This window comes from Malaya genurostris, chromosome 1 (genome assembly GCF_030247185.1).
Source record: "Malaya genurostris strain Urasoe2022 chromosome 1, Malgen_1.1, whole genome shotgun sequence".
Lineage (NCBI taxonomy): Eukaryota > Metazoa > Arthropoda > Insecta > Diptera > Culicidae > Malaya > Malaya genurostris.
The window spans coordinates 52,707,866-52,721,371 of NC_080570.1; the positions used below are offsets into that span (position 1 = coordinate 52,707,866).

At 37.3% G+C, this 13,506-nt stretch overlaps 1 protein-coding gene across 3 annotated transcripts in view; it reads left to right on the top strand.

Annotated features, from left to right (window-relative positions):
- LOC131439540 (cadherin-87A) overlaps window positions 1-13,506 on the top strand; it is a 764,232-nt gene that overhangs the window by 173,793 nt on the left and 576,933 nt on the right. The window lies entirely within an intron of this gene.

Genomic DNA, 13,506 nt, shown 5'->3' on the forward strand with positions numbered 1-13,506 from the left:
CCACTTGTGCAGTTGTTTATTCGTTTTCATTAGTTTGTTTCAAAATGCGTGGATTTTCAGCAGAACAACGTCGAAAAATTGTGTACAAATGGTGCACAGAACGCGGACTGTCACTGAGAAAGGTAGCAAAAATGGAAAGAGTAAGTGAAAAAGCCATGCGAAATGCAATCAGGAAGTACGTTGAGGATAACAGCTTTGAGGATAAACCGAAAACGGGTCGAAAAAAAAGGTCCTGCTAACCCTCAGAGTTCGAAAGCTGTACAATACGATTCTTTCTGGAAATTTGAACTGCATAATAATGGACGACGAAACCTATGTGAAACTCGATTACAAATCCTTGCCGGGAGCACAATATTATACGGTGCGAGAAGGGCAAGTGTTAAACCAGTCCGAGACGTCGATTGAAGTCGAAAAATTTGGTAAGAAAGCTATGGTCTGGCAAGCAATTTTTAGGTGCAGTAAGATTTCGAAACCCTTCATCACCATTGCTTCAATGAACAGCGAAATATACATCAAGGAATGTTAACAAAAACGACTTCTACCCATGATTCAAGACCACAAGGATCCTGTTGTCTTCTGGCCAGATCTTGCTTCTTGCCACTACTCGAAATCAACGGTATAATGGTATACTACCAAGAATGTCACTTACGTCCCAAAAGACATAAATCCACCAAATTACCCACAACTTCGACCAATTGAGAAATTTTGGGCATTAACGAAGGCATATCTGATTGATGTCCCGGCAGCCGAAACTATTCAACAGTTCGAAAAAGATCGGAAAAAAGTGTCAAAACTTGTCACCAAGAAGTCTGTATGGAATTTAATGAGGAACGTTCGCAAGAAGGTGCGCCTGCTAATCTACAATGGCTAAGTAGCAAATGTTGAGAATAGTATTCTGTTGTTGTAGTCTAATATTATCAGTATATCAAATAAAATTTGAATATCTAACACTTGTGAATTATTTACAGCGAAATCAAAGTGCGTCCATACTTTCTGGAACAGTCTTTATGTGGTCGTATGTTCAAGCCCCGACCTGGAAGAATTCATAGTGTCAGTAAGATCGTAGTGCCACAGTGTGCAATAATTCTGTACGCTATGAATCGGCTGCGAAGTCTGTTGAAACCGAAAGGCCAAATTCTACCAAAGGAATTTAATTCCAAGACATTGCATTATTGTGCCCTTTAATGACGTTACTTTTGGAAAATTAGAAACAATAGAAAAATAAGAATTTTAAGTTTTGATAAATCGCCGTTTTTTTAAGTGAAAAAACTTTAACTAGGTTGCTCGAGCTGTTGACGTAGGACTTAACAACATTTGTTTTGATTTTTTAGGCAGCACTTTTTCGTGCCTCATAGAAACTCGTTATTCGTTTTTTTTTCGAAAACAATTCTCGCGCGAAGTGAACGCCACTCAAAACAAATTTACAAACGGTTCAGTTACTGATTCTCTACCACTTCTAAACTCATCGAACTGAATTGAGTGCAAGTAGAGGTATCGGATCTTTGTCCGATAATCGACTAAAATTTAATCGTTTAGTTTAAAAATCAATTAAACGAGTAATATACTAGATACAGTATAATTCAATCGATTAGCTTGAAACATAATATTCGATCATTGAAAAATGGAATAATTCGATATATTCGACTTCTTATCTAGGAGGGGTGCTTCGTTAACTTCATATAAACTTAGTGAAGCACTCGTGCAAAATGAGCAACAAATTCAAAACTACCGTAACTAATTAGCAAAAAATTATTATCAGGATTTCAATTTGTTTTCAAGCCCTTTGGGGAGGGATGCTTCTTTAACTTGACATAAACAAATTCAAGCTTATTTAGGAGAGGTGCTTCGGGATAACTTAATATAAAAATTAGCGAAGCATTCGTAAAAATAAAAACAAAATTGAGATACAAATTCAAAAGCTTTGCAACTTTTTTGAAACAAGTTTTTTGTGTTGGATTTCGATTTGTTTTGAAGCTTATTTAAGAGAGGTGTTTTCTTAACTTCATATGAACTTAGCGAAGAACTCGTAAAAATAAAAAAAGATCAGAAAATTCAAAACTTTTGCACCTTTTTCGAAACAAATTGTGGACTCAATTTGTTTTAAAGCTTATTTAGGAAAGTTGACTTCATATGAACTTAGCGGAGCGCTTGTAAAAATGCACAACCTTCGCAACTACTTTGAAACCATTTATTCACTGGGTTTTGATTTGTTTTCAAGCTTATTGAAGAGGGGTGTTTTCTAAACTTCACATGAACTTAGTGAAGAACTCGTAAAACTAAAAATAAAGCGAGCTGCATATTCAAAACATTTGCAACTTATATGAAACAAATTATTCACTGGATTTCGATATGTGTTCAAGCTTATTGAGTAGGGGTGTCGTCCTTAACTTTACATAAACTTAGCGAAGCACTTGTAAAACTATAAATAAAGTGAGCAGCAAATTCAAAACGTTCGAAACTTATTTGAAACAAGTTATTGACTAAATTTCGATTAGTTTTCAAGCTTATTTAGGAGGGATGTTTTCTTAACTTCATATGAACTTAGCGAAGGACTCGTAAAAATTAAATAAAATGAGCAGTATATTCAAAACTTTCGCAACTTATTTGAAACAAATTATTTACTGGATACCGATTTGTTTTTAAGCTGATTTAAGAGAGGTATTTTCTTAACTACATATGAACGTAGCGAAGAACTCGCGAAAAAATGAGGAGTAAACTCAAAACTTTCGCAACTTATTTGAAGCAAATTATGGACTCCATTTGTTTTAAAGCTTGTTTCGGTAACTTCATATGAACTTATTGAACTAAGCAAATAATTCAAAACCTTCAAAACTAGTTAAACAAATTATTCACTGGGTTCTGATTTGTTTTCAACTGTTTCTCAACTTCACATGAACTGTAGGTGTTTTCTCAACTTCACATGAACTTAGTGTAGGACTTGTAAAAATAATAATGAAGTAATCAGCAAACTTTCGCAACTTATATGAAACAAATTATTCACTGGGTTTCGATTCGTGTTCAAGCTGATAGAGGAGGTGTGTCTTCTCAACTTCACATAAACCTAGCGAAGCATTCGTAAAAAAGGGCAGCAAACTAAAAACTTTGGCTACTTATTTGAAACAAGTTATTGACTAAATTTCGATTAGTTTTAAAACTTATTTAGAAGGGATGTTTGCTAAACTTGCCACGAACTTTATGACGCCCTCGAAAACATAAAAATTAAATGTGCAACAAATTCAAAACCCCCATAATGAGAAACAAATTATTCATTGGGTTTCGTTTGTTTTCTCTTTTCTATACTTTATATGAACTTAACGAAGCACTAGGAAAAAAGAGATTATGCACAAAAGTCCAAAACCACCGTAACTAATTAGTTCAAAAATTATTAGCACATTTGCGCTATTGGAGAAAGATTCATCGCTAAGTTCATGTTAAACTGTTTTCCTCGGAAATCATCATGAATATATTAAAAGGAAGTGTATTCACATCATTTTTGAATTAGTGCTTGAACAATATAAAAAAAATGTTTAAAAAGTGGGAACCGCGTTTTCTCACTACTGATCAATTTTTCTATTGAAGTTGCTAAATTCCATGAATTTAAATTCGCATTGCTATCGCATCCACTCTATTTTCCAGATTTAGCTCCCAGCGACTTTTTTTTGTTCTTAGATTTAGAAATGAAACTTGTTTTAAAGAGATTTGCATCGAATGATGAGGTCATCTTTGAGACTGGAGCATTTTTTACAGACTAACAAGAAATCGTGGTAGAAAAGTGGTGTACAAAAATTAGAACGGCGGAACAAGATCGAAATTTGGAAAAAATATTGAAATTTTTTTTTTGAACGGTAATGGTTAATCGTTCTTCGGGGAGTTGAATGAAATCAGAAATATTTTCACTGTTCACACTTCGCCACTTGGTCTAAGTCTACAAATTAAATGATTCCTGGCACTCACTGAATCCATCTGTTCGGACCGGTGTTCTCCACAACGAACGGCAGCCATCCAATCAAATTGTACCGTCCGCAAAAACCCGATTTACATTCCGCTCTGGCGTCACACGTGTGCAAATTGGCAAACGAGCATATTACAAACTTAAATTGAAATTTGATTATTCCCGGACAGTAAAGCTCGCTTCGAAACGCAATTTACGCAAACTTGTTACCGGATTCCTGTATGGGAGACCGATACCGAATGCGTGAACGGGTAAATTTCTCCTGCGTCCTTCCTTCGGATTGGGACATAATCAACTTCCATGTCGGAGCTCGGTTCATCCTGCGCTTACTGTACAGCGGCTGCGGTGGTTCTCTCATCGTGCCCTCATCGACTTTGGTGCCTTGCATCGCATCCAAAATAACAACAACAACAACCAAAAACGAAAAAAAAATAATGGAAGAAACGCCGACAAATGGCCAGCAAAAACACCCGACGGAATTACCGAACGGAACGGAGCGAATGGAATATGCCATCATCCATCGGACGGGGAGGCGAAAATTGCTTCTCGCACATCATCAGTGATGAATGAATGTGTGAAAATGTTGGCGCCGTTTGCTCGAAACTGGTCCCACCAGATATCCAGATACTGTAGAGCGGAGTACCTGCCACCGGAACGATACTCCTGGGGGTGGGGGCGGTGGTGGTAACAAGGATGGTGATCGCCTAGCAATGATTGCCATTAGAAAACCTACTGCTTCGACGTAAGTGGGCTACTTTGGCCGCTCGCCGGCGATACTCCCCGGTAATTTGTTTCCAGCTATGATGAATCGTTTGCTCGATATTTTGGCTGATTGTCGGCATTGTTGCGGTGGTGTTACCTGCGTTCGGCACTGGCCGTGTCCGCCGTCAAGGCTAAATGATCTGTGCTCATGGCACCATAAATCAAATTGTTCGCTGGGAATTTTCTTCCCATTCACGTTGAGCTGCGGTTTCCGGTTTTCCCGGGCAGGAGTTGCTGCCACTCGATAATGGCCATTCAGAACGACCCGGTTTGGTCTAGCGCATTATCGACCCGACATCAGCCGTACTCAATACACACATCCATCACGACATCAGTGCAGGATCAATCTGTTCCCATTGTCGATATTAATGTGCCTCGTTGTCAAACAGATTGTTTCTTATTTGTGCCCGTTTTCCGGTAGAATGCTACCAGCTCTGAAATTGACCGGAATTGCTTGGTACTGTTTTGTGCTATCGAAGCTCGATGACGATGACGTAGCTTGCGTAATTTGGGAAAAAGATCAAATTATCAAACATTTAGTGTTTTATCGCTAATGATTATTTTGTTTCACCAAGATGGTGACGAGTACCGAATTGCATCGTTAATACCCACTCTTCATTTCTCTCAAATGTAAATTCGGTGTGCCTAATCAGTTTCCGACAACTTCCTTTTGGTACGATTTACAACGATTGGAATCTGTCCTGAGTCCAGTTAATCTCTCTATCCGTGCAAAAAAAAACATTGTTTGTCAATCTAAGAACGTGTGCAGAGCATGTCAATTCGGATTTTTCCACATATTCTGTTATTTATTTCAAAACTTGCTTACTGCAAAAATTTCATGCACCAGTATTGAGTGATAACGGGACAAAATAAATCTCAAATGTCTCTACCCGGGTAATGCTGGAGCGAGAAATACAGATCGATAAATGCTTACAGCTACCCAAGTAGCTAGCAAGTCTCATGTAACACATGGGCAGAAAAGTCCCGGATCTAACACATAGATGGCGCTGGTTTTAATGCAGTCACCTTTTCTCAGTTAATACTAACTTTTAAAATACAGCTGTTAAAATTTCATGATATTCTATGCATAAGTTTGTGAGTGCTAAGAGTGACGCTAATTTCGTTATTTTCAGAACAATGGATCAACAGCAATTTCGTGTTTTGATTTTTCACTGGTTCTTGATGGAAAAAGATCATTCAAGCGAGGCAATGGCTTGAAAAGTGTTATGGAGACTCCACTCCATCAGAAACAGCAATAAAGCGTTGGTTTGCTGACTTCAAACGTGATCGTACAGACACCGATAATGCAGAACGCAGTGGACGTTTAAATCAGGTGGTAACACCAGGAAACATAGATAAAAATCTACAAAATCGTTTTGAGCGATCGAAAAGTAAAGTTTCGTGAGTTAGCTGACATCAAAAGAACGTGTTGGCTTTATATTGCACGAGCATTTGACTATGAGAAAGCTCTGTTTAAAGTGGGTGCCACGTTTGCTCACTGTTGACCAAAAACGAGAACGTGTTGATGGTTCTGAGCAGTGTTTGATCTGTTTAAATGTAACAAATCGGAATTTTTGCGTCGATATATGACAATGGATGAAACATGGATTCATCACTTCCCTCCGGAATCAAAACTATCATCATCTGAAAGTCTGACCATTAATAGTGAATATTATATAGCGTTATTGGAGCGTTTGAAGGCTCAAACTACAAAGAAACGACCGTATATGGCGAAGAAGACAATTTTGTTTCATCAAGGCGCGTTGACCCGTGTCACAAGTCAATCAAAACAATGGCTAAACTACATGAATTGAACTTCGAATTGCTCCCACATCCACCGTAATCGCCAGATTTGGTTCCCAGCGACTATTGGTTGTCCGCAGACCTGAAAAAAATGCTCGCCGGTAAGAAATTTCGCACGAATGAAGAGGTTATCGCTGAAACTGAGGCCTATTTTGAGGGAAAATATATATCGCTTTATGAAAGTGGTACTGAAATGATAGAGCTGCGCTGGAATGATTACTCAAATCTGTCTTATACACGCATGCAAAGCGGATATACAATTTGATGTTTACTTGAGTAGTTCAATGGCGGAGCAGTTCTACGGATAGAAGAAGCTTTTCGGGCTCGAGACTAGCTTTGGAGATATATTTTGCTCGCAAAGCATATTTTCGCTGTTCCATTCATCCTTCGGTGTAATTTGTGTAATTTACTAAGATAGCATTTTGACAAGCGTAGGTTCTAATGGAAGGTTTCATGACCCCAAAACCTGTTGTTGAATTTATCCGAATCCGTGTTTGAATTTCTGAATTTCAGGGTGATTCGTGTAAACAAATGAAAACGTGTACTCATTTTTTTCGCGGATGACTGAACGGCATTTCATTAACTTAGATTCCCTTGAATATACAATCTGTCATTGAATTTTATTTGGATCCGATTTTGGGTTCCATGTTGATTTGATGATATGTACCAAGAATAAGAAAAAATCGTGTATTCGCTTCTCTTCGAGATAACAGAATTGATTTTCACCGTCCTATTCCAAATGAAAGGTCTTGGAGAAATGGATAAAACGATTTTTTCAAACTCATATCTAAACGAGAGGGCTCTGTAATTACATCGACTGCTATTCAATTTTATTCGGAACCGACTTCTGGTACTGAAATCACAGGGTGACATCGGTTTTTTGTGACTCAATTCTCATCTCAAGGTTAGCCTTCAAACGAGCCTAAACTAGTAGAATCGGAATTGGATAGCCAATTGATCTTCGAACTTGATTTACAACCTAAGAGTAGCTTTCAGACAAGCCTAAATTTGTTACAATCGGTTCAGCCATCTTAGAGATGGCTGAACAAAGAGGAAAAAAAAGTGTTTTGTCTATGAGACCATTATATATCAGGAACCGGAAGTGGCATCCGATTGATCTTCGAACTTGACTCATCGTCCATTTCTTATAATCCAAAAAAGCTACTTGCAAGCGAACCTAACCCGGGTAGGTGTAAATAGCAAGCAATGATCAAAATGATAACAACTTGGCTTGATGTTTCTGTGCTGTCATAGCGTAACTTGATATTTTCTTTATATTTCATCCAAGGAATCAAGAAATTTTACAATATCTGTTTAGTGTCAAAAATAGTTATTATATCTTATTTCGTTATTGATCAGTTATTCCAATTTCATTTAGTTAATTTATCCAGTAGTTCTATTTTCAAATAAAACACTATTGAATAAACTGCATCAGAATCGGATAAGAGAAATACTAATGATATTACACTATTCTGAATGCTAAAAAATAAAATAATTGAGAAACTCATCTTCTACAAATATTTTGTTCTTGGTTAGATATTACAATGACAGATTTTTATATTTTGTTGTCATTTTCTCAAGCGGACTTTGTTATGATTTTTGATATTTCCACTCTTATTTCCACCTGAATAATGTTAATTTCTACCATCGAGATGTTTGGTTTTAGTAATAGAATTTGTTATTGGTTTGCAAATCACTTCTACCCGGGAAGTTTGTTAAAATCTGTTCAGCCATCTCCAAGAAAATTGAACGGAGAGAGAATTATTTGAAAGGTAAGGACATTTTCTGATCTCGTCGAGCTGAGTCGAATGATCCATAACACTAAGGCGGTCTCCGGAGCCACGATTAAAAGTCGAGTTTCCCAGAAATTCTATTACCTTCCTAATAAAGAAAGGCAAAAAGATAGACACTGAGAGAAAAAGTTAAATGCTTTTTCAAGGATCTGAAAAAATAAAATTCAAAATTGAAAGCATTTTGAATTTCATATTATTTATGTGACGGTTTTTTTTCTCTGTTGTGACTTTTTGACTCATTCACCGGATTTGGATGTTGAATTTGTTTTGATTTCTTCTCATTTTCAAATTACTTATAGAAACTAATATGTCATGTAATTTTTTTAATGTCATTTAAAAAAATGCAAAAGTTACAGCTAATATAGTTTGAAAGTGTTTGCAAAAATTCAAATTTTTTTGATGATAGTCCTTTAGATAGCAGAATATCATTTTACAGATCAAGAGAAATCAATTTCTTCATAGTAACCATTTTTTTCTAGAAATATCCGTTTTCAAGACGTTTAGACATATAATTCGAAAAACAGACTGAAATAGTTCTTGTAAAATCCAGTCATTCGACAAGTTATGTTTTTTTAATTACATCATAAGTGAAATTTTGTTCGTTGTAAAATTCATATATTTTGTTCAGTGTTCTACTCAAATCGGGGTAATTTCATTTGTGAATCTTTGTGGCAAAATTCTGGATTTCCGTAACGGGAAAACACATCTTTCAAATCGATTCAAGTATTAATTAATTTTTAAACTTCCTAATTAATAAGAAATCAGGAATCGAAACAAATTGGCTCAAATGGCACGTTCCCCGCATGATCTGGAGATTTGTGCCTAGCCATGTCTTATCATCATTTTGCTGTTAGGAAACGAAGAATTACAAGAATTCGGAAAGAAATTGTGTTGTAGGTGAGGTGGGAAAACAGTACGAAACATAAAGAAACAAATCGTTCTGCACCTCAGGAAAGATCCTGAACGAACTGCAGTTGCCAAAATGCACGTATAATAAATCCTTAAACCCCCGAAAGAAGTTAAGAGATTTTATAGAAGCGAAACCATTTTGCCTTCCCAGAAGAATACATAAAGCAATGCCTTGGTATTACATTCCTGTAGTGGAATTTGACCATCTGTTTCAACAGACTTCGCAGCCGATTCAGAGTGTACAGAACCATTGCATGGCTAGTGCTACGATTCTACAGGCAACTGGTTTGTAAGGCCAGCGCCCTATGCATTGATCCGCCAACCCGGGACAAGAAGAATACATAACGATTCGCAACATGTTTGAGTACAAGTTAATGCCAAATGCCAAAACCCATTTTAGGTCAATACAGAAATAATTCATTCATTCCAGGAAGAACGTTGAACCCCTCTGACTGTGTCTACTTACCACATTAGATGAAAAACGATGGAATATCTTTTAATTTTAGCTTTCCATACACAGATTCAACGAAGTATAGAAAACCAAAACCCGGAAACGTAGTTGCGGCAATGCGAGACAGTTATATACCTGATGATATGAAGTACCGTAATCGCGTTGCCATAAATCACACGAATAATATTCAGCACGCTGAATGGTAGCCATGTGTTAGTTGAGTTTGCAATGTCCAGTCAGAGTTCTGACCAGAATACTGCAACGATGCTTGGAAAAATGCTTTCGACATTTTGAAATTTTCAGATACGAATCTGATGAAAATGCTTCTGTTAGAGCTCAAGTTCTCAAGCTTCGTTAGTAGCTGGCATGTTTGGATGCAACCCAAGGACGAATCTTGTGCTTAATAAAACTAGTTGACAGTGGTCGATTGTCAGGTGGAGCAACATTCGTAGAGTATGGGCGGCTGGCGTACGTACATTCACTTAAGCATTTTCTAGTATTTTTGACGGGAGGTCTATCATCGTCATGTTGAAAAGTGATTTTATCGTGTCTTCCCTTGCATGGTAACTTTTCATTCGGCAAATACGCATCAATTGTGTTCCGTGTTGTTTAATTTGGTTTGTCAGCACGTAACATAATCCTAATAGCTGTTTGCAATTAATCCAGATCATGATTTTGGTCTCATGATGACATGTCGAGATTTTTTCCGTGACGTTTTGCACTTCGAATTATCTTAATCCCAGGTAATCAATGAGCACATACCAATACCGCATTATTACAGCAAAAACAGTTATGTGCCCTAGCATAAAATTTGGCTAACCCCTAAATGAACAAATAATCGTTAGATTGCATTTCAATCGCTCTGGAGACTGAATTAGGGTCGACTTTGGTAAAATATAGGGCTCTTCAAAGATAATGCATATTTATGACTAGTGTGCGTTCTGAAAGCTTAATTTGGATTGTTTTACAGCAGATGAGCATTCATATTGCAGATATAGAGCTATAAACAATTTTGGTACTCATAAAAGGCTATTTTACTACCATTATTAGTGCTTGTTGGTTACCTGGGATGGGCTTTTCTTCCATCGGCGATGTGAGCAAAGCAAATAAACGGCATTCTACATCTTTTCGTTTCAGAGCTGGGTTGAAACCAAATTTCCTTGCTACTGAGTTTTTTGACATGGATTGCTGGAGTCACTTGCAAAAATTGTGTGTGTGTGTGTCCTGGCTACACTTTTACTATCCGCTTGATTCTATCGGATCTAGCTTAACCGATTCCAACAATCTTAAGTGTCTTCATTCGAAATCCACTATGGCGTAATTGATCTAGATCGAAATGCTTAAATTTCTTATTCAGAAGATATATAGTCGTATGAGTGACATAACCGACAAACCGAACTTTTTTCTATCCATTCTTGGTGATGATTTCGATAATTACAGATTCGTTTGAAAGCTAGGATTGATCAAGTTTTTAGATCAAACGGTGAACACTTTTGGTATCGAAGATATAATGGAATATCTGACGTAACCGACATACGGCACTTCACCTAATGGCTCAATTTTCTAGTACATGCATTAGCCGATTTAGACCATCTTAGGCTCGTGAGATAATTACTTTTGAATTAGTGATCAGGTTTGAATAGATTTTAGCACATATTTCCAATTTTGGAGATGTAATCGCCTAAGTGTCATAACCGAACATAAACCGTACCATTTTTTTTTCTTTTTTTGCGATTTGTGTATCGAGTTGTGTTCAAATTATTGGATATTTTTGAAGCTTCTACTAACAATAATGGAATTAAGGAGTTTAAATTTCTATAGCTAAAGTTTGATTTATTCTAGTTTTCTTATTCGTTCATTACGTTTCTTACGTGGTTTTCGAAAACGAAAGAATCCAGTTCAATCCACTAATTGCATACGAGAGTCAACGGGTGCCAAATTCCATAAACTGTCAAAAACTTCTCCATTTCGGTCAACTTCTCGAGAATTCCGACAAAATAACACCTACATTTGTTGAAATGGAAAACCGAACCTGAGATAAAAATATAAACTACAATTTTATATGCTACAACTAGGTTCGTCTGCTACGATTGTTGATGACTGCAACAATCCCAAAAATAATAAAGAAGGAAATATTTTCAGCAGCAACAAAAACCAATGGACGAAAGTGTGATTAGTGAACCAGAAGCCTTTTAAACTTTGCTGGATGATCAAGAGACCGCCTGAGAAAAGGGTATCGAAAAGCAATTTTATTTATACATTAAATTACAGGGTAGGGAAAACCGGCTCAGTTTGCCTCAACGATCAATGAAAAATAGTAAAGACTGTCCCAGAAAGTATGGACGCACTTTGTTTTCGCTGTAAATAATTCACAAGTGTTGGATATTCAAATTTTTTTTAGATATACTGATAATATTAGACTACAACAACAGAATATTATTCTCAACATTTGCTGTTTAGCCATTGTAGACTAGCTGGCGCACCTTCTTGCGAACGTTCCTCATTTAATTCCGTACAGACTTCGTGGCAACAAGTTTTGACACTTTTTTCCAATCTTTTTCGAACTGTTGGATGGTTTCGCCTGCCGAGACATGTTTCCTAAGGTGTGCCTTCGTTAATGCCCAAAATTCCTCAATTGGTCGAAGTTGTGGGCAATTTTGTGGATTCATGTCTTTTGGGACGAAAGTGACATTTTTGGTAGTATACCATTCTACCGTTGATTTCGAGTAGTGGCAAGAAGCATGATCTGGCCAGAAGACAACAGGATCCTTGTGGCTTCGAATCATGGGTAGAAGTCGTTTTTGTAAACATTCCTTGATGTATATTTCGCTGTTCATTGAAGCAGTGGTGATGAAGGGTTTCGAAATCTTACCGCAACTACAAATTGCTTGCCTGACCATAGCTTTCTTACCAAATTTTTCGACTTCAATCGATGTCTCGGACTGGTTTAACACTTGCCATTCTCGCACCGTATAATATTGTGGTCCCGGCAAGGATTTGTAATCAAGTTTCACGTAGGTTTCGTCGTCCATGATTATGCAGTTCAAATTTCCAGCAAGAATCATAGCGTACAGCTTTCGGACCTGATCGCCTGATCGATGCTTCTTGTTTCGGACTACGTTTTGGTTGTTTCTGCTTCTTATAGGTTCGAAGATTCAAACGTTCTTTAGCACGAAGAACATTTGACTTCGAAGTGACTTTTTTGACCACATTTCGAACTGAAACCTCCTTCTTTTGCTCGAACGCCTTCAGTACACGTTTATCCAACTGAGGGTTAGCAGGACCTTTTTTTCGACCCGTTTTCGGTTTATCCTCAAAGGTGTTATCCTCACCGAACTTCCTGATTGCATTTCGCACGGCTTTTTCTCTTACTTACTCCTTCCATTTTTGCTATCTTTCTCAGTGACAGTCCGCGTTCTGTGCACCATTTGTACACAATTTTTCGACTTTGTTCTGCTGATAGTCCACGCATTTCGAAATAAACTAATGAAAACGAATAAACAACTGCACAACTGGTTAGAGAAGATTGTAAACAGCAGCACGCAGCCATAATCATTGACAGATTCTGAACCATTGCGAAATAGCAGCGGTTTTTGGTTGCGTCCATACTTGCTGGGACAGTCTTTAGGTGTTTGTGTGGAAAATAACGCAGCACCAATCAACTTCGATTCGCGAAACAAGTCACAATAGCTCTGCCTAAAGAAGTGTTAGCTGAATTTTAGTTGCTGATGTTTGTAGTGTTTTTCGTGTTCTGTCAGTGGATATTACAGAGTTTTGTCAACATTGGCTCCCACCTGCAAGAGACATTGGTAACCTACGATAATCAGAACTATGAC